This window comes from Podarcis vaucheri, assembly GCF_965113315.1.
Source record: "Podarcis vaucheri genome assembly, chromosome: 12".
NCBI classification, from domain to species: Eukaryota; Metazoa; Chordata; class Lepidosauria; order Squamata; family Lacertidae; genus Podarcis; species Podarcis vaucheri.
In genome coordinates this window covers 3,473,057-3,497,124 of record NC_138750.1, presented here as the reverse complement: position 1 = coordinate 3,497,124, position 24,068 = coordinate 3,473,057, and the positions used below count along the sequence as shown (strand labels likewise).

Below are 24,068 nucleotides of genomic sequence, written 5' to 3'. Positions count from 1 at the left end.
TGGCTCCTTCAGATGGAGGATGAATGACACCTTATTTAGAGATGAAGAGGTCTATAAAAAGGCCCAAAAAACTTTGAGAGACTATTTCGAAATAAATTTAAAAACGGATGTGGAAAAAAGAGTAATCTGGGACGGAAGTAAAGCTGTGATGCGAGGATTTTTAATACAACAAAACTCAATAAAGAAGAGAAACCAAAATGAGAAGAAGGATAAGATTTTGGAAAAGATAAAAGAAGGAGAAAAGAAATTGAGATCCAAACCAAAGTCCCAGGAGATTTTGAGAGAAATTAAGTTATATCAGACGCAATATATGGAATTGATGAATCAAGAAATAGAATGGAAGATTAAACAAATGAGCCAAAGGACATTCAAATCTGCAGATAAATGTGGTAAACTTCTGGCTTGGCAACTGAAGAAAAGACAAAAATTAAATACGGTCACAAGCCTAGAGGTTGAAGGAAAGAACATTTATAAGCCAAATGAGATTAGAAACTGCTTCCAGAGTTATTTCAAAAAACTATACTCACAAGGGCTGGAGAATGAAGGGGACATAGATGAGTTTTTTAAGAAATATGGATTACAAAAAATCTCTCAGCAAAGTAAAATAGATCTGAATCAGAAAATAACTGAACAAGAGATAGAAGGTGCCATTCAAAACATGCAACTGGGCAAATCTCCAGGACCAGATGGGTTGACTTCCAGATACTATAAAGCTTTGAAGGAGTGGTTGTTACAACCTTTGAAGGAAGTCTGTAATGAAATTTTAGAGGGGGAAAAGGCGCCAGAATTATGGAAAGAAGCTTATATTACACTCATACCGAAAACAGAGACTGAAAAGACTCAGCTCAAGAACTACCGCCCTATATGATTACTCAATGTGGATTACAAAATTTTTGCAGACATTTTGGCAAAAAGATTGAAAAAAGTATTGGTGGAAGAGATTCATAAGGACCAAGCAGGCTTTCTCCCAGGAAGACATTTGTCAGACAGTGTGAGGAATATAATAGACATTATAGAATTATTAGAAGTGAACATAAACACTAAAGCAGTATTGATATTTGTGGATGCAGAGAAAGCTTTTGACAACATTTCTTGGAGTTTTATGAAGAAGAATTTACATGGGATGGGGGTAGGCCAAGGATTTGAGAATGGTATGGGTGCAATATATTCTGAACAAAAGGCTAAGTTAATTGTAAATAATGTGGTTACGGAAGAATTTAAGATAGAAAAAGGGACATGACAGGGGTGCCCAATTTCCCCATTACTTTTTATATCAGTCCTGGAGGTTTTGCTAAATATGATTAGAAGGGACCAGCTGGTTAAAGGGGTACAGGTCGGAGCTAAACAGTACAAATTGAGGGCCTTTGCAGATGACTTGGTACTTACTTTACAAGAGCCAGACACTAGTACGAAAAGGGTTTTAGAACTAATTCAAGCATTTGGTCAAGTTGCAGGATTTAAGTTGAACAAACAAAAAACTAAGGTATTGGAGAAAAATACCCCCGTGTCTCTTATTTAAGGATTTTTTCCTCCCACCACTAGGTCTGCATGCTGTTTGCTCCATTTGGTCTATGACATTTGGATGATCATCTTCATCAATTGATAGGCTCCTACCTTCAGGAGCACTGTCTCCCTCCCCCACATTAGTCAGTTTAAAGCCCTCCTGATGAGGTTTCTGAGATTTTTGGCAAAAACATTTCTCCCAACCGTTGTGAGGTGCAGCCTATCGCTTGCCAGAAGTCCATCTTCAAGAAACTGCAGTCCGTGATCTAAGAATCCAAACCGTTCCTGTTTACACCATTTGCGAAGCCAGCTGTTCACTTCCACGATTTTTCCCTCTCTCCCTGGGCCACGTCGTTCAACTGGGAGGAGAGATGAGATGACAATTTGTGCATTTAGTTGCTTCAATTTCCTGCCGAGAGCCTTGTAGTCTCTTTTGATCTTCTGGAGGCTATTGCTTGCAGTGTCATTGGTTCCCACATGAACCAAGAGGAAGGGGTATTTGTCAGTGGGTTTTATGATTCCTTGCAGTCGTTCAGTTACATCTTGGATCTTAGCCCCGGGGAGACAGCACACTTCCCGAGACATCTTGTCAGGCCCACATTATTACATTGTATGTACAAAATGGCATCAAAGATCATTCAAAAATATCATAAATATTATAGTGTTACACTTACATAAATGTCAAGTTTATGCTCATTATTGGGCCAGCTTTTGATCTGCCTAGGTGCTCAGCTCCTAGTATAAGGCTGACTCAGAGGCTAGTCTAGTGATGCATTAAATAGTCCCCAGAGGGTGGCGATTTAAAGCATTCCATCATACTCTGAGCCGTTGTGCAAGAGAAAACAACTTGTGGGTTGTTTGTGCTTCCAGGTTCAGCACTATGCACGGTCGTGGGATTCACGGTCACACACACATTGAAGATGCGTGAACAGTGGTCTGCCTGTACTTACAAGGTGGTTGGAAGGCTGGCTTTTCTTTCTTTTTTTGAAAACATTTTAAAGTTGCTTAGAGCAGCTGGTAACTTTATCATCAGCCATCTTTTTTCGGAGCAATGCCCCAGGAACTGTCTACACATTATGTTGTGCAGCTGCTTCCTGGGAACATTTTTAAATGCTTTTTACCTGTGTGACAATGAAGTAAGCTGATCCATCCGTTCCTAATTCCAGGGGAGTGTAACAGATGGAATGGTAGATTGACTCTGCAGAGACCTAGTTTAAAATCCCACCTTGAGCTCATAAGAGGAAAGATGGGGTAAAAATGCAATATTCTGAACAAGATAATTATGAGCTCAGGAGTTTTGTATGACTCTGTATGACTAGCTTTGGAACTTTAAAGTTACAGTAGACTAAATGACGATTTGTCAAGCAGGCACATGTTGGGTAACACAATCTCATAGGTGAACTGGTCCCAAAAATAAGCATATGTATATGTATATGTATATGTATATGTATATGTATATGTATATGTATATATAACACAATTTAAACCTGAATCCTTAAGTATCTTAGGAAATACAACAGATCACAATAAAGAAAAAAATACAAATGATTATATGCATCTTGAAATTTATCAATCAAAAATTCAGCAAACAAATCCCCTCAGTATAGCAAGTAAACTTGCACATAATAGCAATATTTAGTACTTCAAAATCAGTTTCTACTAGTTTCTTTTCAATGGCATAATGCAGTTGCCTTAGGACCAGCTGCTAATAGATGTTCCATGGATTTATCAGTTTTTCAAAAAATAATTTTCTGCTGAATATGTAGGTAAAAAAATCAGCCTGTGGTGTAGGACATCAGCAGCAGGGATCGTGGCCTAGAAAACAAATCTGAAAGATCTTATAACATTGTGTTTTACCATTTTAAATATTTTATTGATTTTGTTAAAGAGCGCAAATGTAACAAAAAAGAAAGACAAGAAAGAACCAGCTGTGTGAACCGTAAAGTGTCTCTGCCTTGAAGAACAAAGGGGCCAGGGGAGAGCAGCCCCCGAGCGACAGCGAAGCCCAGACTCATACAAAGATGCCCTTTGCAATAACAAACATGGGCAGAAATGAAAGCTTTCTCCGCCTGTGAGTTTCATCATTGCTGAGAATGAATATTTTGCCTTTTACTAACACCGTCTTTTATAAAAGATTAATTCTGTGAAGACCAGTCTAGATGCCACATTCCTCTAAGTCCAAATCCATTAATCATGTAGAAGAGACCAACCATTTTCTAAAAACGATTCCTTTAAAAAAGCAAATCCCCCACACTCTTTTAAATCCTCTAATCTTTCTATTTGTGTCTGTTCTGTGTTGTTTATTAGCTGTTTTAAGCCCTTCCTCTCACCCCCCCCCCCGTCCCAACCCCATTTGGGCTTGCATTGGACCTGCATTTGACTTCCAGTGTTTTTGGCTGGTACATTTCCACACCATGTTTATCTTCCAAGGAACTCGAGGTGGGGTGCAGGCTCCTCCCTCCTCCTCCTCCTCCTCCTCCGCATTTCATCCTGACAACAACCTGTGAGGCAAGATGAGCTAAGAGATGGCGACTGGTCCAAGGTCACCCAGGGAGCTTCAGGGCTGAGTGGGGATTCGAACTCTGCTCTCCCTGGGGCTGGTCCACACAAAGGTCTCACCTAAGAGCAGGCCTAGAAAGGATACATTTGGAGGGGCTTTCAGCCGCAGCGTAGAGAGCAGAATGCCTGTGACTAATCCATCCAGTGCATATTTTAACAAGACACTCAAAAACCATTAGAGCTTAAAAAACCTGTGAATCAGATTTTTTTGTTTTGGGGAGGTAAGGATGTAAGGATGATTTTCCATTTGGAAAATCATTCAAGTAGAAAAGCCTAGATACAATTGAAAATGAATGGACTTTCATCCTTTTTAGGAGTTTTTATTGTTTAAATTGCTAAGGGTAATTAGAATCTCGGAGTATAATAGTTCTTGTGGTGATGTGAAGCATTGATTTCCTGAGACTTTGTGACAGGTTTTTGAAACAGTGGATAAATACAATCTTGCACTATAGTTGTCTTTCTCTTTTGTCATCCATGTGCTTCAGCTGATCCTTTGAGAGAGGAAATAAGTATTCAGCAAAATCATTTTAGGTTCGTGTTCATGAAGAATTGTGCAATTAAAACACACACACACACACACACACACACACACACACACTTTTCACCATGAAGGCAATTTGGAGGCACATCAAACACATAAACAGAGAAACAGTAAGCTTGGTGAAAACTTGCCAAGATCAGAAGCCTTTCACTTTTCAAAAAACAAATAATTGTGTAGTTGGCAGAGCAACAATCAGAAAAAAGGCCTGTCTGTTATCTAGTTTAGTCTAATTGTGGTTGGCTTGTAGCTGTGGTTAGTTCAAAGAAACAATGGCTTCAAATTCTAATTTGTTAACTAACCACAGCAAAATGAACCACAATTTCCTGAATTTGGATGTAACAAGAAACTGCAGTTTATTAAAAAGGGAAAAGTGGAAGCTTTCTGTCTCCTCACCTTTCAGGCAACAGTGAAGACAAGAGGGAGGAGCGACAATGTGTTCTCAAGCCATGGTTTTCTGCCATGTGTGTCAACCATACCATAGGGAGAGGGGTACCAGGTGGGGGGAAAGAGTACTTGTTTGGTACTTTTTGACCACACATGGGAAACGCCCCCCACCAGTCTTCTAAAACACAATAATAAATAATAATAAAATATTGTTACATTTATATCCCACCTTCTCTCCAAAGAGCTCAATCTGGCATATCCCCCATCTGGGCAAGGGAGTGCCTTCTTCAGCTGCTGTGCCAGTGATTATTAGAGGTTGTAGACTCAATTCATTACATCATCTCTGGAATACTGTCTGTATAGAGTTACCTTTGAAGAGTGCTCAGAAATTAAAATTGGTCCAGAATGCGGCAAACTAGTCGTCAAGACAGTTTACATATAAGAATCATGTTGTTTCCTAATTGAAGCAGGTACACAAGCAGAGCTGTTTGACAGTGGAATTTGCTGCCAAGGAGTGTGGTGGAGTCTCCTACTTTGGAGGTCTTTAAGCAGAGGCTTGACAACCATATGTCAGGAGTGCTCTGATGGTGTTTCCTGCTTGGCAGGGGGTTGGACTCGATGGCCCTTGTGGTCTCTTCCAACTCTATGATTCTATGATTCTACACTTGCTTTCCATTTGTTTCTGGACAGAATGCAAAGTGCTGGAGATGATCTTTAAAGTTGTTCAATGGGTCCAGGATATCTGAAGGACCAGCACAGCGGCGTAGCGTGAGTTGTCAGCACCCGGGGCAACGCAAGTAATTTGCGCCCCCTAACCCGGGGCAAGGCAAGTAATTTGCGCCCCCCCTAACCCCTAACCTGCGAGTTGCCGCTGGCGCTGCCGCCCAAACGACGACGCTTGCCCGGAGGAGGAGGGGGGCAGAGAGGCGAGGAAAATGCAACGGCCCAGCAGCTGCAGCAGCAGCGGCGGAGGCGGGGCTGTGAGGAGGGGCTGCCTGGTGCGTCCTCCGCGGCGAGCGCTGAGAGCCACTGCCTTCCGGGCGCCTTCAGCCGGGCGCCGCGAGACATGCGGCTCTGCTACAGCCTGCGCCCAAGGCTCTTCGGCGACTCCGGAGGCAGCGAGCGCGCCCCCCCAGATGTTGCGCCCGGTGCGGCTGGCACCCCCGGCACCCCCCACGCTACGCCACTGGACCAGCATCTTCTGCAGGAACCTGCCTGCCTGTTGATATTGTCAGAGGCCATCCTGTAATGCCCATAGTTGGGACTAGGAAGATCACGTTTGGAGTGACTATTCTCAGACTCCAGAATGCTCCCCTCACACACCAGAAGGGAGGCTCAGCCCTCTTCCTCTCTGCTGGCTTCTTTAGACATCAAAACGAGCTTGGGGTTGGGGGCCAGAGGTGGTTGCTCATTTTTAAAAGCCATTTTCAATGCTGCAATTAAAGTAGGTTTATTTGTTTCCATCGCTCTTTTAGGGTGTTACCCAGTGCAATGATTTCCACTTGTGCAAGAGGACATCTGTTCCAAAGGTTTGAGGGAATCCCTAGTACAGATTTAGGGGGACAAAGCTAGAGAAGGGGGGAGTCTGATGTGCAAGCGGAAATCTTTGCACTGACTCAGTGCTACTTTGAATACAACCCTCTGTGTTTATGTCTTCTGTCAAGGATGGAGTCAGACGCAGGTCAGCACGAAAAAAGTTACTGTAACTCTTTATTCAAGGAAGCAGCATGCAACTCAGCAACACTTCTCAGTAGGTCTTGCCTCTATGGAGTCGTTTCCAGGGCTGAAGGTCCCTGCCCTCCACCCTTTCCAGCGCTCCTCCTCTCCTGGAAGTTTCCCACACAGTCTTAGACTGCATCTGTGCACCTCTGGCCTTCTCTTCTCATTACTTTGCACATTCTCAAAGAATGGGGGGGGGAGGGAGCTTGTCGCAGCAGGGGGGGGGGTCTCCCTGGCTTCTTCAGCAGCCTCTTGACCCCTCCTCTGCTTCAACCTCAAAGTCTGAACTGCTCCCTGTCACAGGCTCTCCCAGCTCACAAAACCCTGTTGCTCCTTCGGCACCCAGTCCCTCTTCCCAAGCTTTGACCTCCTCAGTGTCCCACCACCATTCCCTGGGCTCTGAGCATAGCTGTCAACTTTTCCCTTTTCTTGTGAGGGATCCTATTCAGAATAAGGGAATGTTCCTTAGAAAAAGGGAAAAGTTGACAGCTATGGCTCTGAGGCTTCCTCCTCTGGGGTCCAGCCGGTCCCTGACATCTTCTTTGTTGTATTTATTGTTATCAAACTGTTTTTAAAATTAAGTTTTTATTTTATAGTGTTACCCATCTTGTCCCTGTGAGTAAAGGCGGAGTTGTTTATATTGTTACAAAAGTTGGACGCCACCCCGACTGTCTGCCGAATGGTAGCAAGATTCCAGGGGGGTTTCAAGGGGGTCTGTGTTCCTTTGGGGAAATTCGGCACAATGGGGGCTAGTGTCTTAATGATATTTGGTTTATTTTACACATGTAAGCAACCTTAAGCCTTCAATGTAAGGGTACACAGCAGCAGCAGCAGCAGCCACCCAAAGCTTATCCGTAGGGCAGCATCACCAGCATCCCTTTTGCTCTGCAACCTACCTTCTTCATCTCCAGGACACACACAAATGTGGTTCCTTCTTCACCTCCTGACTAGGATTAAAAGCTGGTACACACTTAGGAAATTTACCTTGGCTAATTAACTCTTCACATGCTAATTGCTGATGCTCAGAAGTAGGTCCACGTGACTCTTGATTCCATTCTCAAGGTCTGATACACAGTCTTTACACATAAACACTAATTAAACACCTCAAACCTGTTACATAACCCCCTTCTAATATACATACAGACTGTCTTATACAAGTTCTAATGAAATCCTAATATTTACTAAACCTAAACATTTAGCATCATAGATCTATTACAATATAAAACCAATGAGAAAGAAACGAACAGTCTCTCATCTATGACCTGTGTCATATCAAATCATTGCTTAACTGACATCATCATCCCTCCAGCGCCTCATGCCAGAGGGAACCGATGTGGAGATGCCATGTGCTCTCCCATCATTCCTGATCATGGGCCACACTGTCTGGGACGGGGGTGGGGCGTTGTAGGCCAGAACATCTGGAGGACCACGTTGGTCATCTCTGCCTTAGCAGAGCTCTTTCCTTACCCTGATGCCCAGGAACCTTTTCTCTAAGGCAGAGCTGCTAGGGATTGAAGCTAAGATCTGCTGTACATTGCTGTTGAAATCTGGCCCCTTCTGTCTTTCGTTTATTAAGGGGGCAGCTCCTGCCCCCCCCCTTTGTCTAGGCTAGGGTAATGGTTTAACACATGCTGATGTGAAAAGAGTCCGTGCCTTCTATTCATTTAATTGTGAACAATGAAACTATATTAGGTAGAAAGGTTATAAATTTTTTTAACATGCATTGATCTTGTCTGCTGAGCTGAGAGGCCCAGTTGAGTGTTTATACAGTCAGAAATATTTTATCTACATTTTTGCTTGTTCCAGTTGCCTTAAAGGAATCTTGCAATTTCTGTGTGAGCTCTACTCTGTATGTTTTAGCTATTTATTAGTTACCTGCATTGCATATTACATAAGAGTTTTCGTAATTGTCCAAGTAAACTTCTGGGTGGAAAATGACTACCGTATTGGCCCAAATATAAGCCGCACCCACAAATAAGCCGCACCTTTAAAATTCAAGGCTTATTTGCGAGTACGGCCCACCTCCTGGTACTACAGCCCTGTGCTGGTGCTCAGCGCCCTGCTCCCCAAGCCAGCGCCGGCACTCAGTTTTGAGCGCACTGCACACCTGCCTCCTGGCACTACTGCCTCCCAGCACTCCCTCCCCCCACCAAGCCAGCACCGGGGGAGGCTTGGGAGTGGTGGGTGGGCTGCACACCATTGCCCTGCACTCCCAGGCTGCTTTCATAGAATCATAGAATCATAGAGTTGGAAGAGACCACAAGGGCCATCAATCCAACCCCCTGCCAAGCAGGAAACACCATCATGGCCCAATTTTGGGGGAGAAAGTCTGGCTTATATTTGGGCCAATACGGTAATTAAATTACAGAAACTTAAGGGTTAAAGTACGGGGACGTGGGTGGCGCTGTGTTCTAAACCACGGAGCCTCTTGAAAGTCAGTGGTTCGAATCCCTGCGACAGGGTGAGCTCCCATTACTCGGTCCCAGCTCCTGCCCACCTAGCAGTTCGAAAGCACACCAAAAAGTGTGAGTAGATGAATAGGTACTGCTCCGGTGGGAAGGTAAACGGCATTTCCGTGCGCTCCTCTGGTTGGCCAGAAGCAGCTTAGTTATGCTGGCCACATGGCCAGGAAAAACTGTCTGCGGACAAACACTGGCTCCCTCAGCCTGTAAAGCGAGATGAGCGCTGCAACCCCAGAGTCATCTGCAACTGGACGTAACTGTCAGGATGTAACTCCTTTTTAAGGGTTAAAGTACATTCTGGTAAGAGAATATGCTTGTGACTGTAATTCTTCCAAATGTTGTATTAGCAAATCAAAGAGTCGCTGCTTGACAGATGGCTTGGTCTTGGCTCTCTGACTTTAAGCTTTATTGGTTCCGATCTTGCCTTTTGTGTGTGCAATGGATTCCATTACGTCCTACTCAATTGGTTCCGTGCTCAGGCTGATTTCAGCTCCAGTTCTCTCTTTCCCCTTCTGAAATCTATTTCGTTTACTGCCCTTCATTTCAATGTGAAATCATGTAGGTTGCACAGAACAATGTTTATCCTTCCCTCTTTCTGCTGCTTGCAATAACTTCGGCCAAAATCTATTTTCCTTTGTCAAATATAAAATCTTTGACACTCCATTGTTAAAGCAAATGGATGAAGTCCATTTCTCTCCCCTCACCCTCATCGCCAGCATTCTCCCCCACTGTCAGTGTTAAGTATAGAATACCCAGGGCAGAATTTGCAAGTGACAAAGGCTGCTTTTCCTTGGGAAGAGCAGCTTTGTGAGGGAGAAATTTGGAGCAGGGCAGCGGGGTGCTTGCTTTGGCTCCCAGTTTAGGTTTTTCCACCAAGATGTTGCCAGTGTGGCAATCTTTGGAGGAAAAAATGAGATATGAAAGCATGAACACAAACGTAGAAAGTTGCAAAAGTTTTATAGGAATGACTGTACAGTGGTGCCCCGCAAGACGAATGCCTCACAAGACGGAAAACTCGCTAGACGAAAGAGTTTTCCGTTTTGGAGGTGCTTCGCAAAACGAATCTCCTATGGGCTTGCTTCGCAAGACGAAAATGTCTTGCGAGTTCCTGCGGGGGTTTTTTCCCTCCCCCCCCTTTTTCTAAGCCGCTAAGCTGCTTATCCACTTATCTGCTAAGCCGATAAGCCGCTAAAAGCCGCTAATAGCGCTAATCCGCTAATCCGTCAATGGGTTTGCTTCGCAAGACGAAAAAACCGCTAGATGAAGAGACTCACAGAACGGATTCTTTTCGTCTTGCGAGGCACCACTGTATACCGGACTTACTCCCACATAGAGATGAGTTTGATGTGGTAAAATGACTCTGTTCCTGAAGGTAATATTTCCTGGCTTCTCTGTAGGAGTTCTGCACCGTCACCATATGCAAAGATTAATTATACTGATGAGGTATGACTTAGGTGTGATTACTAACACAAACAGCAGAGTTTTGAGGCCTGCTTGGGGACAGGGTGAAACAGCTTTTCAATGGAAGTTTCATGGGGAAACAGATGGCAGAGAAAGGTTTCTGCAACCGTTTCTATTCCCCTGCTCCAGTTTGCAAGGTTAACTTTGCACATGACTGTGTTGTTGTGTTTATTTTATCAATCATCCACAATGCTATACTAGGTCTCTTAGGTCTCCTGTATTCCTTTGCCATAGCTTTGGAAATACTCTGGAAAAAACTGATCTCTTTGTGTGAGTGCCACAGAAGTTGCTGAAGCTTCTTTGTTCTTCCATATCACCCAACTATCTACCAAGATGAGCTAAAGCACTCTGGAGGAATTTTTTGAGGGGGTCTGTACCCAGCAAGCCATGTAAAAACTCCATGTGAACTGCCTGCTCAGACAGGAAGCCCAGTTTGAATGTACATATCTTGGCTTAATGCTGCCTTACTATGCTCCTGTCTCAACACACTGCAATTAAATGCAATGTGGATTAATGAAACGGTTTCCTTTATATCCAACCCAAACAAGAAACCGTGATTACCAGGATTTAGTGATGGCTGACAGGGCTGTGGGACTGATTTGTCCAAATCCCAAATCAAATTGGGCCATTTTTCAACAATCTGTGCTGAATTTGGATTGGGTCAAGACAACTACAAAATGTTGCAACACAGGTTGGATGGACCCAAATCAGGTTGTAGTGATTTATCCAACCCAGAACTAAAAAGCAGCCTCTCTGAAGCCAGATGGGCTTTCTCCAAAGTGTTGCCATTATTAATTACATATAAGCAGAATGCAAAGGGAAGGAGGTGGAATAGACTTTGCTGACTGAGAGCTCTCGCTTCCAATCCGGGGCTAGAATTTCACCCAAGCCTCCAATCACAGTGCTTTTTTTGGCAGGGGGTGGATGGTGCAATCTTAAAATGCAGCAAGCTTACCCTGGTTGCCTGGTTCTGAGAGCATTCTGCAAGGATATGATCACTGCTGCTGCTTATGAAGTCAGCATTCACAGCGCTTGAAGCGGATTGGCTATGGGCACAAGTCACAAATGTCCTTCTTTATGCAAATAGCTTGTATTGATTTGCTTGATGTTACTAATCACAAGGCAAGGAGGAGAAACAGAGTCCTGAAGGGCTTTGCTGCCCTCTTTTTCAATAGGAGTTGGTGGATTCTTTTTCCTCCAGAGCTATAGAGGGCATGCCATAGGGTAGGGCTGCCATATTTCAAACAGTGAAAATCCAGTCAGAAAAGCTGTTGGGCTTTTTTTCTGGCAAAGTTCTTGAGCTTGGGGGGGGGCAAAGTCGTTGAGCTAAAAAAGCTGTTTTTGAGCTATTTTTATGGGGAAACAGCAATGTTGACAGGGGCTGCCATACAACTGGATTATCCTGGACATTTTTGCCAATTTCCGCACGGACACTGCTGCCAACTGCAGTATTCTAGTTGTATGGCAAGCCTACCATAGTGATGCAAAGACCAAGGAGGAGGAGGAAGAGCACAGAGTGAATGGTTATAGCACAGGAGTGGGGGGGGGGACTTTGGGTAAGCACTGTGGGCTTGGGGGGGGCACTGGCCCAGTTGCCCTTGGCAACCAGCCTATTCTGCCTGCATTGGAAGAAGCCAAGATCCCAGGCTGCACTGGAAGTGAATAAGGTGTGCTGGGAAGGGAGGGGGGAAGAGCACCCAGACATGACCAGATGCTCAGTGCAGGGCTTGAGGCGCTGCTGTGGATCAAGATGTAATTGCTTCATTTCTGCAAGCTTTGTGGAGGATCTTCCGTGTGGATCAAGGTCTGCCTGTTGCTACTATCACATGGTAACATTCCAGTGATAGAAAAAGCAGTGGGAGGACTTGATCTGTGCTGCAAAGGACACAGCCCGCCCACCCCCTAGGCCTTCGAAGGCCTGTACACGTGCGTTTGATTTTAGTTTCAATAGGCCTTATCAGTCTAGCTGGAAATCTTGCCTCAGGGCTGGTTTTTACATTTCTTGTTCTTGGAAATGCTCTCTAAGCAGCACACCAGGCAGTGCCCTACAGGGTTGCAATTCAAAGCTCAGTGGGATGTTCAGGGCTTCGCCCAAGACATTTTGTCGCCTAAGGCAGACTACTCAGGTTCTGCCCCCTCCTCCTCCTGACTGCACAGGCACACATCTCCACCGTAAACACTGAAGAACATGAAATAAAAGGGAGGGGAACCAAATGTATGCCTTGTGGGTGACACGGGGATTCTAACCTGCAGCACTGATTTGCACATATGGGAAATGGAACAAAGGAATATGCATTACCCTCAGCTGTAGCTATGCAGAAATAGAAAGAAAAGGTTTGTCACTGCCAACACATTTCCCATACATTCTGGTGCTACAGAAGAAACCCAAGATAAGCCCCAAGGTGTCATGCGCCCTGATTTCTTACCTTTGAGAAACACTTCATAAGAATATAAGAGGAATATGGATCAGGTCAAATGCCCATCTAGGCTTGCCCTCTGTTCTCACAGTGGCCAACCAGATGCCTATGGGAACCCTGCAAGGACCAACGGAGGGCAGCAGCACCCTCTCCACCTGGGATTCCCAAAATCTGGCATTCAGAGGTGTCCTGCCTCCAATGGGGGAGCAGAATATAGCCTTATCCTCTGTGGATCTGTCTAATAATCCTTTAAAGACATCCAAGTTGGTGGCCACCACAACCTCTTGGGGGAGCAATTTCCATAGTTTAATTACGCACTGTGTGAAAAGGGACTTTCATTTGTCCTGAATCTTCATATATCCAGCCACAACCCAGTAACCCCTGTGCATTGCAAATGATTCCCAGAGTCCTCCAAAGAAGATCAACAGCTAGGCTGAATGTGCCTGGCCTGCAGGTCCAAGTAAGCTAAAACAGCACCCCAAAATAAACCCACAAAGATCATCACTGAATTATAGAATCATAGAATTGCGGAGTTGGAAGGGACCAATGGCAGAAATTTGCCTGCAGCCCAGAAATGGTGAGGAGGAGGTAGGTGCTTAATCCTTTGCTGATAGTCCCTTGCAAATGCCCCACCCATTTTTAATCCACTCTTCCTGCCCCAGGCCAGGCTCTAAGAGAAGAAACAGGCTCTGCTCATTCTCCTCTCCCCCAAATGTCCCTCCAACTGCTCTTGCAGTCATCTTGCCTCAACAAATACCAAAACAGGAGAGCATTCTGACCTCAGTGAGAACAAGCTTCTGTGAGCCACTGTATTTAGTGTGTAATACTATTGTGCTCCATCCCCAGCAACTCCGTAGAGGGCTGAAAGCCTGGAGACCAATATTGGGCTAAATTCGCCTTTTTAAAAAAAACAAAAAACTTTTTTGTACATGAATGTTTATTGAATTTTATAACAAATAATGATACAAATCTCATTCATCATGTTATTTACAATTATTCTCCCTCCCCTCCTCTGGACTTCCCTCAACTCCCCCTCTGCTGAGTTATTTAGTTTTATTTATTGTATCCTGCTTTTCCTACACAAAAATAAAATCCCTTATCATTTCTCTGAAATATCTGTTACTCAAATGAAATTGTGAACATTTATTAAAATCCTGCCAGTGAATCTGGTCCATTCTGTTGTTTCTGAGCCAGTGTAGTGTAGTGGTTAAGAGCCGTGGACTCGTAATCTGGCGAACCAGGTTCGCGTCTCCGCTCTTATGATGGAGGACCACTGTAGCCACCCCCAACGACACATTCTCAAGATGGAGGGGGAGGGAACAGCTGCTGTCGCCTGCGGTTCCTGCGCAATGTTTGCCATCTTGCCAAAGGTTGCAGGCAGCTTTACCTGCAGCAATTGCATGTTGATTGCCCTCTTAAAAGACAAAGTCCAGCAACTGGAGGAACGTGTAGCTACGCTCCAAAGAATTAGAGAGCTGGAGCTCTTCTTGGAAGCAACAGACCACACCGGCTCCATCAAGGAGGAGACAGGGGACTCCCCTGAGAAGGAGGCTAGTTCACCAACACAGGAACCAGATATATGGAGAAACGTGACTCAAAGAAGTAGGAGGCCCAGGGTTCGTTCTGATTGTTTAGAAATACACAATCGCTTTGAGGTCCTCTCCCCTAGCATGGAAGATGAAGAGCAGACTCCATTTGAGGATCTCTCCCTCATTTCTGTCGATCAGGTAAATGAAGACGAGCAGCAAAGTCAGTCCTCAGGGAATGTGCAGGCGACCTTGGAACGGACAGCTCATGGAAGAACCCCGACCAAACCTAAGAGGAGGCGTGTAGTGGTGATAGGGGATTCCCTACTGAGGGGAACAGAAGCAGTGATTTGTGGGCCTGACAAGATGTCTCGGGAAGTGTGCTGTCTCCCCGGGGCTAAGATCCAAGATGTAACTGAACGACTGCAAGGAATCATAAAACCCAATGACAAATACCCCTTCCTCTTGGTTCATGTGGGAACCAATGACACTGCAAGCAATAGCCTCCAGAAGATCAAAAGAGACTACGAGGCTCTCGGCAGGAAATTGAAGCAACTAAATGCACAAATTGTCATCTCATCTGTCCTCCCAGTTTAACGACGTGGCCCAGGGAGAGAGGAAAAAATAGTGGAAGTGAACAGCTGGCTTCGTAGATGGTGTAAACAGGAACGGTTTGGATTCTTAGATCACGGACTGCAGTTTCTTGAAGATGGACTTCTGGCAAGCAATGGGCTGCACCTCACAACGGTTGGGAGAAATGTTTTTGCCAAAAATCTCAGAAACCTCATCAGGAGGGCTTTAAACTGACTAATGTGGGGGAGGGAGACAGTGCTCCTGAAGGTAGGAGCCTATCGATTGATGAAGATGATCATCCAAATGTCATAGACCAAATGGAACAAACAGCACGCAGACCTAGTGGTGGGAGGAAAAAATCCTTAAATAAGAGACACGGGGGAATGATTAATGGACTTCAATGTCTGTACACTAATGCGCAAAGCATGGGAAATAAACAAGATGAGCTTGAGCTCTTGGTACAGCAAACTAAATATGACATAATAGGCATCACTGAAACCTGGTGGGATAAGTCCCACGATTGGAATGTAATAATGGGGGGATACAATCTATTTCAGAGAAACAGACCAGACAAGAAAGGAGGAGGAGTGGCGTTATATGTCAGGGATGTGTATACCTGTGAAGAGATCCAAGATTTAGAACCTCAAAGCCAAAGTGAGAGCATTTGGGTCAAAATTAAGGGAGAGAAGAATAACAGGGACCTCATTGTGGGAGTTTACTATAGATCCCCAAGCCAAACGGAGGACATAGATGATGCCTTCCTGGAACAGATGGCCAAGCATGCAAAAGGAAGGGAGATAGTAGTAATGGGGGACTTCAATTACCCGGATATTTGTTGGATGTCAAACTCAGCCAAGAGCATAAGGTCAAACAGATTCCTCACTGGCCTTGCAGACAACTTCATTGTCCAGAAAGTGGGAGAAGCAACAAGAGGAACAGCCATTTTAGATCTGGTCCTAACCAATGTTGATGACCTGGTTAGTGGGGTAGAAGTGGAAGGATCATTAGGCACGAGTGATCATGCTCTTCTGAAGTTTACTATACAGCGGAAAGGAGCAGCCAAGCATACTAGGACTCAATTTCTTGACTTTAAGAAAGCCGACTTCATAAAACTTAGGGAAGTGCTGGGTGAGATCCCATGGACAGTAATACTAAAAGGAAAGGGAGTTCATGATGGCTGGGAGTTTGTTAAGAGGGAGATACTAAAAGCACAACGTCAGGCGATACCAGTGAGACGGAAACATGGAAGGTGCCTAAAGAAGCCAGGGTGGCTATCTAAAGAACTTTTAACTGAGTTAAGATTAAAAAAGGATGTGTACAAAAAATGGAAAAGGGGGGGAAACCACCAAAGAGGAATTCAAACAAATAGCCAGCACGTGTAGACACAAAGTCAGAAAAGCTAAAGCACAGAATGAACTCAGGCTTGCTAGAGAGGTTAAAAGCAACAAAAAAGGCTTCTATGGGTATGTTCGTAGCAAAAGGAAGAACAAAGAAACAGTGGGGTCACTCAGAGGAGAAGATGGTGAAATGCAAACAGGGGACACAGAAAGGGCTGAACTCCTCAATGCCTTCTTTGCCTCAGTCTTCTCCGATAAAGAAAACAATGCCCGACCTGAAGAATTTGGAGCAAATGATTCAGCAGAGGAAACACAGCCCAGAATAACTAAGGAGATAGTACAAGAATACTTGGCTAGTTTAGATGTATTCAAGTCTCCAGGGCCAGATGAACTGCATCCAAGAGTATTAAAAGAACTGGCAGATGTGATCTCAGAACCACTGGCAGTCATCTTTGAGAATTCCTGGAGAACAGGCGAAGTCCCGGCAGACTGGAGGAGGGCAAATGTTGTCCCTATTTTCAAAAAGGGGAAAAGAGAGGACCCAAATAATTACCGCCCAGTCAGTCTGACATCAATACCAGGGAAGATTCTGGAGCAGATCATTAACCAAACAGTTTGTGAGCACCTAGAAACGAATGCTTTGATCACCAATAGTCAGCATGGATTTCTGAAAAATAAGTCATGTCAGACTAACCTGATCTCGTTTTTTGATAGAATTACAAGCCTGGTAGATGAAGGGAACGCAGTGGATGTAGCCTACCTTGATTTCAGCAAGGCATTTGACAAGGTGCCCCATGATATTCTTGTAAAGAAGCTGGTAAAATGCGGTCTTGACTATGCTACCACTCAGTGGATTTGTAACTGGCTGGCTGACCGAACCCAAAGGGTGCTCATCAATGGTTCCTCTTCATCCTGGAGAAGAGTGACTAGTGGGGTGCCACAGGGTTCTGTCTTGGGCCCGGTCTTATTCAACATCTTTATCAACGACTTGGATGATGGACTCAAGGGCATCCTGATCAAATTTGCAGATGACACCAAATTGGGAGGGGTGGCTAACACCCCAGAGGGCAGGATCACACTTCAAAACAACCTTGACAGATTAGAGAACTGGGCAAAAACAAACAAGATGAACTTTAACAGGGAGAAATGTAAAGTATTGCACTTGGGCAAAAAAAATGAGAGGCACAAATACAAGATGGGGGACACCTGGCTTGAGAGCAGTACATGTGAAAAGGATCTAGGAGTCTTGGTTGACCACAAACTTGACATGAGCCAACAGTGTGACGCGGCAGCTAAAAAAGCTAATGCAATTCTGGGCTGCATCAATAGGAGTATAGCATCTAGATCAAGGGAAGTAATAGTCCCACTGTATTCTGCTCTGGTCAGACCTCACCTGGAGTACTGTGTCCAGTTCTGGGCACCACAATTCAAGAAGGACACTGACAAACTGGAACGTGTCCAGAGGAGGGCAACCAAAATGGTCAAAGGCCTGGAAACGATGCCTTATGAGGAACGGCTAAGGGAGCTGGGCATGTTTAGCCTGGAGAAGAGGAGGTTAAGGGGTGATATGATAGCCATGTTCAAATATATAAAAGGATGTCACATGGAGGAGGGAGAAAGGTTGTTTTCTGCTGCTCCAGAGAAGCGGACACGGAGCAATGGATCCAAACTACAAGAAAGAAGATTCCACCTAAACATTAGGAAGAACTTCCTGACAGTAAGAGCTGTTCGACAGTGGAATTTGCTGCCCAGGAGTGTGGTGGAGTCTCCTACTTTGGAGGTCTTTAAGCAGAGGCTTGACAACCATATGTCAGGAGTGCTCTGATGGTGTTTCCTGCTTGGCAGGGGGTTGGACTCGATGGCCCTTGTGGTCTCTTCCAACTCTATGATTCTATGATTCTATGATTCCTCCACCTGCAGCTGCTGGGTGACCTTGGGCCAGGCACACTTCTCTGAAGTCTCTCAGCCCCACTCACCTCACAGAGTGTTTGTTGTGGGGGAAGAAGGGAAGGGAGATTGTTAGCTGCTTTGAGACTCCTTCGGGTAGTGATAAAGTGGGATATCAAATCCAAATTCTTCTTCTTCTTCTTTCTGCAAATAAAGTATAAATGATTCCCAGACTCTTTTGAAGTCCTTTTTGTTCTTCTCTCGTAGTTTATCTGTTAGGTTAGCCAATTCTGCATTTATTTTGCAAGGAATAAATCCGCCTTTTGTGACCTGGTGCCACCTAGAGTCCTTGGGCTGCAAATCCCATCATCCCTGGCTGGGGGCATCAGGTTGGGAATGAGTGAGTGAGCAAGGGAGTTCAATAGCCTTGACTCCACAGAAGGCCACTTCCAGTGTTCCTAAAGCAAAGCACTTTCATCTATTTACTCCTTCTAGCTGTGGCGCTAAGAGACGGTGGCATGCTTGATTGAGCTTGGTTGAGCTTGGTCGTCCTTCTCCCAAGTCCAGTGTCACAATCACTAGACCACAGCATGCAAGGGCATCTAATCTCACTGCTGGGGCTATGATAGCCAAGAAAAATATAACAAGCCAGCCTCAGTTAGTGGTGTTGCAAAGGGAATATGTGTCTCACTGAGAAAGGAATCATCCACATGGCGGCAGATTTTCAGATTCAGGGTCCAAAAGTGAATCTTCCCGACAGCCTAATGAAGCTGTCAAGAATCCTTTCTTTCCCTGAGGTGACAGATACCATTCCTGCTGCTTTCTTACAGCTTGCTAATCCTGGAAGAAGATGGGGCTCTTTTATTGCACTACTTGTCTGAGAATAGCTGTGGAATACTGAACATAGGTAGACAAGGTCCCTGTAATGAAAATGAAGCAATCCATCCATGCAACAAGCTTGTTCTGCGAGCTCAGAGAAATGGTGTTTACTTCCATGAAAAGGACATTTTAATCAAGTGTCTGATAGCCAGGATATTTTGCATCTCCTGTTTTATTTCCTATAGATCTGTCTGAAGTTTCATTTTTGAAGCCACACATTGCAGATATGATAATTTTTTACCTTAAACACACTCTTTGAAAGTGAAAACTAGCAAATGTAAAGTGATATCAGCTTCACACTTCTCTGCGCACCTCGGAACATCAAAAATAAGCTTCAGAGCTAAATTGTGCTCTGGTGCATGGAAATAAGCTCAATGCATCATTAATTCAAATTACAACGGCTAACTACAATCTACCCACAGGCAAATATAAGCATAGGTCTGGAACTGGGAGCAGATCTGCACCAGGCATTCAAGGTACAGCTGGGGTGGGGATTTCAGTTCCCAGGATTCTTTGGGGCAAGTCCTGTGCTTTAAAGGTAGGGTGTGGATCCTGTGCCCTCAGTCCCCTGCTGCTTTGTGCCTGAGCAGCTTCTTGCCAATTCTGCAGGGATCAGATGGCCCAAGGGATGAAGAGGCTCTCACTGGGACCTTTAAAGTGCAGAGCAGATCTCCAGCTGTTTTTGACTTCAGCTCTGATTATCCCTGACCATTGGCTATGCTGGTCGAGGTGGATGGTACCAGATTGGAGAAGGGCGCTGTAAAGTTTCCAACTCTGCCCTGCACTCTTTGTCTGAGCTGCAGTCAATACCTGTTTGCTTCCAGATTGCCCCCTGGATCCAGATAATCTATGCAAACCACCTTCTTCACACGAAGAGAAGGCAACAAATGCCTGGCTCTGGTTTGTTTCCCAGTTTGCATAATTCCTAAACACTTTTAGGGAGCAGTGTGGTGTAGTGGTTAAAAGCGGTGGACTCGTAATCTGGGGAACTGATTTTGCGTCTCCGCTCCTCCACATGCAGCTGCTGGGTGACCTTGGGCCAGTCACACTTCTCTGAAGTCTCTCAGGCCCACTCACCTCACAGAGTGTTTGTTGTGGGGGAGGAAGGAAAGGAGATTGTGAGCCGCTTTGAGACTCCTGAAGGGGAGTGAAAGGCGGGATATCAAATCCAAACTCCTCCTCCTCCTCTTCTTCTTCTTCTTCTTCTTCTTCTTCTTCTTCTTTCTGTTCTGTTTTTTAAACACATTTATTCTAAAGTTACAATACAGCTTTGTCCACTGCCATAATATCATAGAATGATCACTCCAATCCTCAATCCCACATCACTGTCGTATTCAAGAAGCCATTCCATTAGTTCTAGCAATGGAGCAGAAAACCTGGGCCCATAGGATACTTCTGCTTTAATTCCTGCATCTTCTGGACTTCACTTTTGCATGAAGTAGCTTTGCCGCCTCCTTTATCAGGCCTTGCTCCTATAAAACAGGAACATGAAACAGAAATTTAGCAGAAAGATTTCTCTTCAAGTTTTTCCATGCCATTCTCATATCAAATTCCATGTCAGACTGCTGTATGTACAGAGCAGCACCACTAAAAAGGCTGCAGTGTTTGGAAGAAGACTCTAGCTCATGGGTAGGCAAACTAAGGCCCAGGGGCCAGATCCAGCCCAATCGCCTTCTAAATCTTGCCCGCGGACATGAGTAGAATGTGTGCTTTTATTTAGAATGCATCTCTGGGTTATTTGTGGGGCATAGGAATTCGTTCACCCCCCCCAATATAGTCCAGCCCCCCACAAGGTCTGAGGGACAGTGGACTGGCCCCATGCTGAAAAGGTTTGCTGACCCACTGCTCTCGCTGCTACTGCTGCTTTTAAAATTCCTACTTAGGACTGCCCTGGCTTTCCTTTTTTTAAGAACATCTCTTAACCACAACATTTAGCCAGGCTCCATAAATCACATCATTACCAAATTAACTGCCAGCAGGACTTGGTCTCTTTGACAGCTGAAATAAACTATAGGTTATCTGTAATATCAGAGGGGAAAGGTTTCAGAGTGATAATAGGAAGAAAACAGTAGGTGACCAGAATGATTAATCCAAGCTACCTGTTATGTTGCTGACTTCTCACGTAGTTTTTCATAAAGTGGTAACTGCTATATGTACATTCTTACATGCTATAGGATCCTCAATAAATAAAAAACAGTAAAGCAACTAGCAGCAGGCCAAAGAGTGGAGAAACAACTCCAATTAAAAACTCTGAAGGGGAAATGAAACAACCCCTTTAATTACAAAGGGAAGGTTTTAATCCTTGCCAGTCCCAGTAAAAATGGGAGGTTTTTTCTAAGGCTAATTGCTGCTCCAGGGGGAGATTTGCTATGTGATCATGACTGGGGAGGGGAACATATAACACGTTGCAATGATCAAGTCTTGAGGTTACAAATGCAGGGGGAACTGTGGCCCAGGTATCCCTACCAGAGCATGGTGAGAATGGCCATAGTTGGCACATAAGCCATAGCTAGTGAAAGGCAAAAAGATAACAAAGACGGACCCCCACTCTTCCCTGCTCCCTTCCTTGCTTTAATCCTGGCTCAGGGATGTGTTCTCGAGCTGGCATACCCCCAGGATTCACCACCCCAACATCACTTTCCTGCCCGTCTTGCTAACGTCAGACAGTCAGTTCTCTGCAGATGAGCCAGCCGGGCCAAGCAATGGGCTGCCTCACACATGTCGCTCAGCGAGGTTCAGAAGCCCGGCCTCCGCACTACTTACTGTTGCTGTTTATTGGTAAAAAGAGAACTATGCCAGGGTCAAAAAACAGAGAAGGCAAACATGATTTGGGCATGTTCGCTCCAGAGAGTTGCAAGTAGGTCAGTCACTTGCCATTTTTTTTACTAGCCCAACCGCCCACGCATGCATGCTTTGCTTTGGTTTTCATTTGTGGCCAGCAAGTGATCAAAAACATAAGAAAGTGCTGAACTGGGGGGGGGGGGGCGCTTCTCGACTGACAGTCACATACTGCCAACAAAAAAATTAGGCAATGCTATCTGATTGGGGATAGCAACAAGCCTGCTTCCCTCAAATATGAGAGAATCCATTGGGAAGTGTGGAATAACGCTTGCTCTGATGCAACATTACCCAAACTCCCCACAAGTAAATCTGAATGAATGCTCCTTGAATAGCCAGCGCAGTCGGATCTCCCTGCAAATCAATCAGGATGAATGCTGAATGAACAAGTCACCTGGAACTGTCCTAGGTGTGACATTAATTATGTGAAGGCAATTAATTGTGCCTGTTTATTGCTATAGACAGTGTTCTCGAAGCTACCAGCATGAGTTTGACCAAACTGTGGGAGGCAGTGGAAGACAGGAGGGCCTGGCGTGCTCTGGTCCAGGGGGTCAAGAACAATTAAACAACATTGCTTATGTAAACAGCAGCCAGTGGGGAGCTTGGCTTTTTTGCTTCTTGCCACAGTCCTAGCAAAAATTGCCCCTCTGAAGCTGTTTATTTGCATATCAAAGGACAATTGCGTTGATACCAGAGGAGGCTTCCCTTGAAATGCTAATAGCAGCTTCAGTATGTGTCATGAGGTGACAGGGAGAGAAAGAGTTAAACTTCTTGTGCCCTCAGGTTACCCAGCCACTGGTTAAAAGAAAGAGAAAAAAGCAAGCAGTTAATTGCACCCACACAATTAATGTCATGGCTACTTTGGTGCTGAATGTCATAAGAATCAGATTCTGAAATACCACAGGCCATAACTGAAATCCTGACCAGAGTTAGACTACTTAAAATCCATTTGACTTCAGTGAATTTAGACAAACTAACTCTGAGCAAGACTGACGCCATTTAGAACTGAACACGTGTTAAGTCCTCAGAAGTCCTAAAGGTCATTGCAGTCTTTTGAAAATACTGCCATTTCAAGTGTCTAAATGAACTTTTTATTTCTTCAATGGAATCCCAGTCAGGCACACTGAAAATCTTTCCAAAACATTTCCATAAAGTGATAAAATTAATCTTCTTTCTTCTCAAGCAATAGTATTTTGAAATAATAGGTTTTATTAAATGCTCACTAGAATGCAAAATGCTCCCCTGAAAGCCATGCATTCTTCTATTATGTCAGAAATAAATATGTTATTGACTGTTCCGAGTTTAGTTCATACTACATTAACTCTGATAGGAATGTTTTCATATTAAATGAAATGGTTCTCAAGGAGACATATTTTATCAAACAAGCAAGATTTTGTTTTTATGACACTGGTGATCTATGGGAATACTAACAGCCTTTTGTCCATTTTCTTTGTGTGTTGTTCTTGGCATAGCAAAAGCAATGCCCTTAATGCAAAAACCGTACAAACAATTGCTTTAAATCTACAGTTAGTGAAGGACAGGAATGTTATAAATATATACCATCCTGATGATTTCAGTGCAAACACCACATATGTGCATTTGTTGGAAACTCTTCCAAATTCGTAGAGTTTTGTTGTTGCTGTTGGTTTGGAGGGGTGGAGCCCAGATACATGCAGATCTTATTGTGGAATTTGAGTGAGATATTGGGGAAATGTGGATTTCAGTGTCCACAGCACCATATACCCAACTCTCCAGGGTCACTTAAATACACAGAGACCTTCACAATCTGTCCTTCTGTATGCCTTGGCTAGGAGTTCAGATAGATCATGTCTATGCAGTTTGAAACTCCAGAAATTTGAATGCAGTTCACCAGACATGTTTGCAGCACAAAGCAGACTTGGTAAACTTCCTATTTTTGCTTCCTGTGGATCACAAGTTTTATTTTATTTAGTACATTTTGTTTTCTATTCCCCGTCCCTCGT

At 44.5% G+C, this 24,068-nt stretch overlaps 1 protein-coding gene and 1 long non-coding RNA gene across 2 annotated transcripts in view; one reads left to right on the top strand and one right to left on the bottom strand.

The window, feature by feature from the left end:
- Window positions 1-24,068, top strand: part of CNTNAP2 (contactin associated protein 2) — a 1,119,417-nt gene that overhangs the window by 924,396 nt on the left and 170,953 nt on the right. The gene's annotated exons all lie outside the window — the stretch shown is intronic.
- Window positions 20,508-24,068, bottom strand: part of LOC309515281 — a 36,303-nt gene continuing 32,742 nt past the window's right edge. The window contains exon 3 of the long non-coding RNA XR_014212392.1: window positions 20,508-20,720. This is a non-coding gene — a long non-coding RNA (uncharacterized lncRNA). The remainder of the gene's footprint in view (window positions 20,721-24,068) is intronic.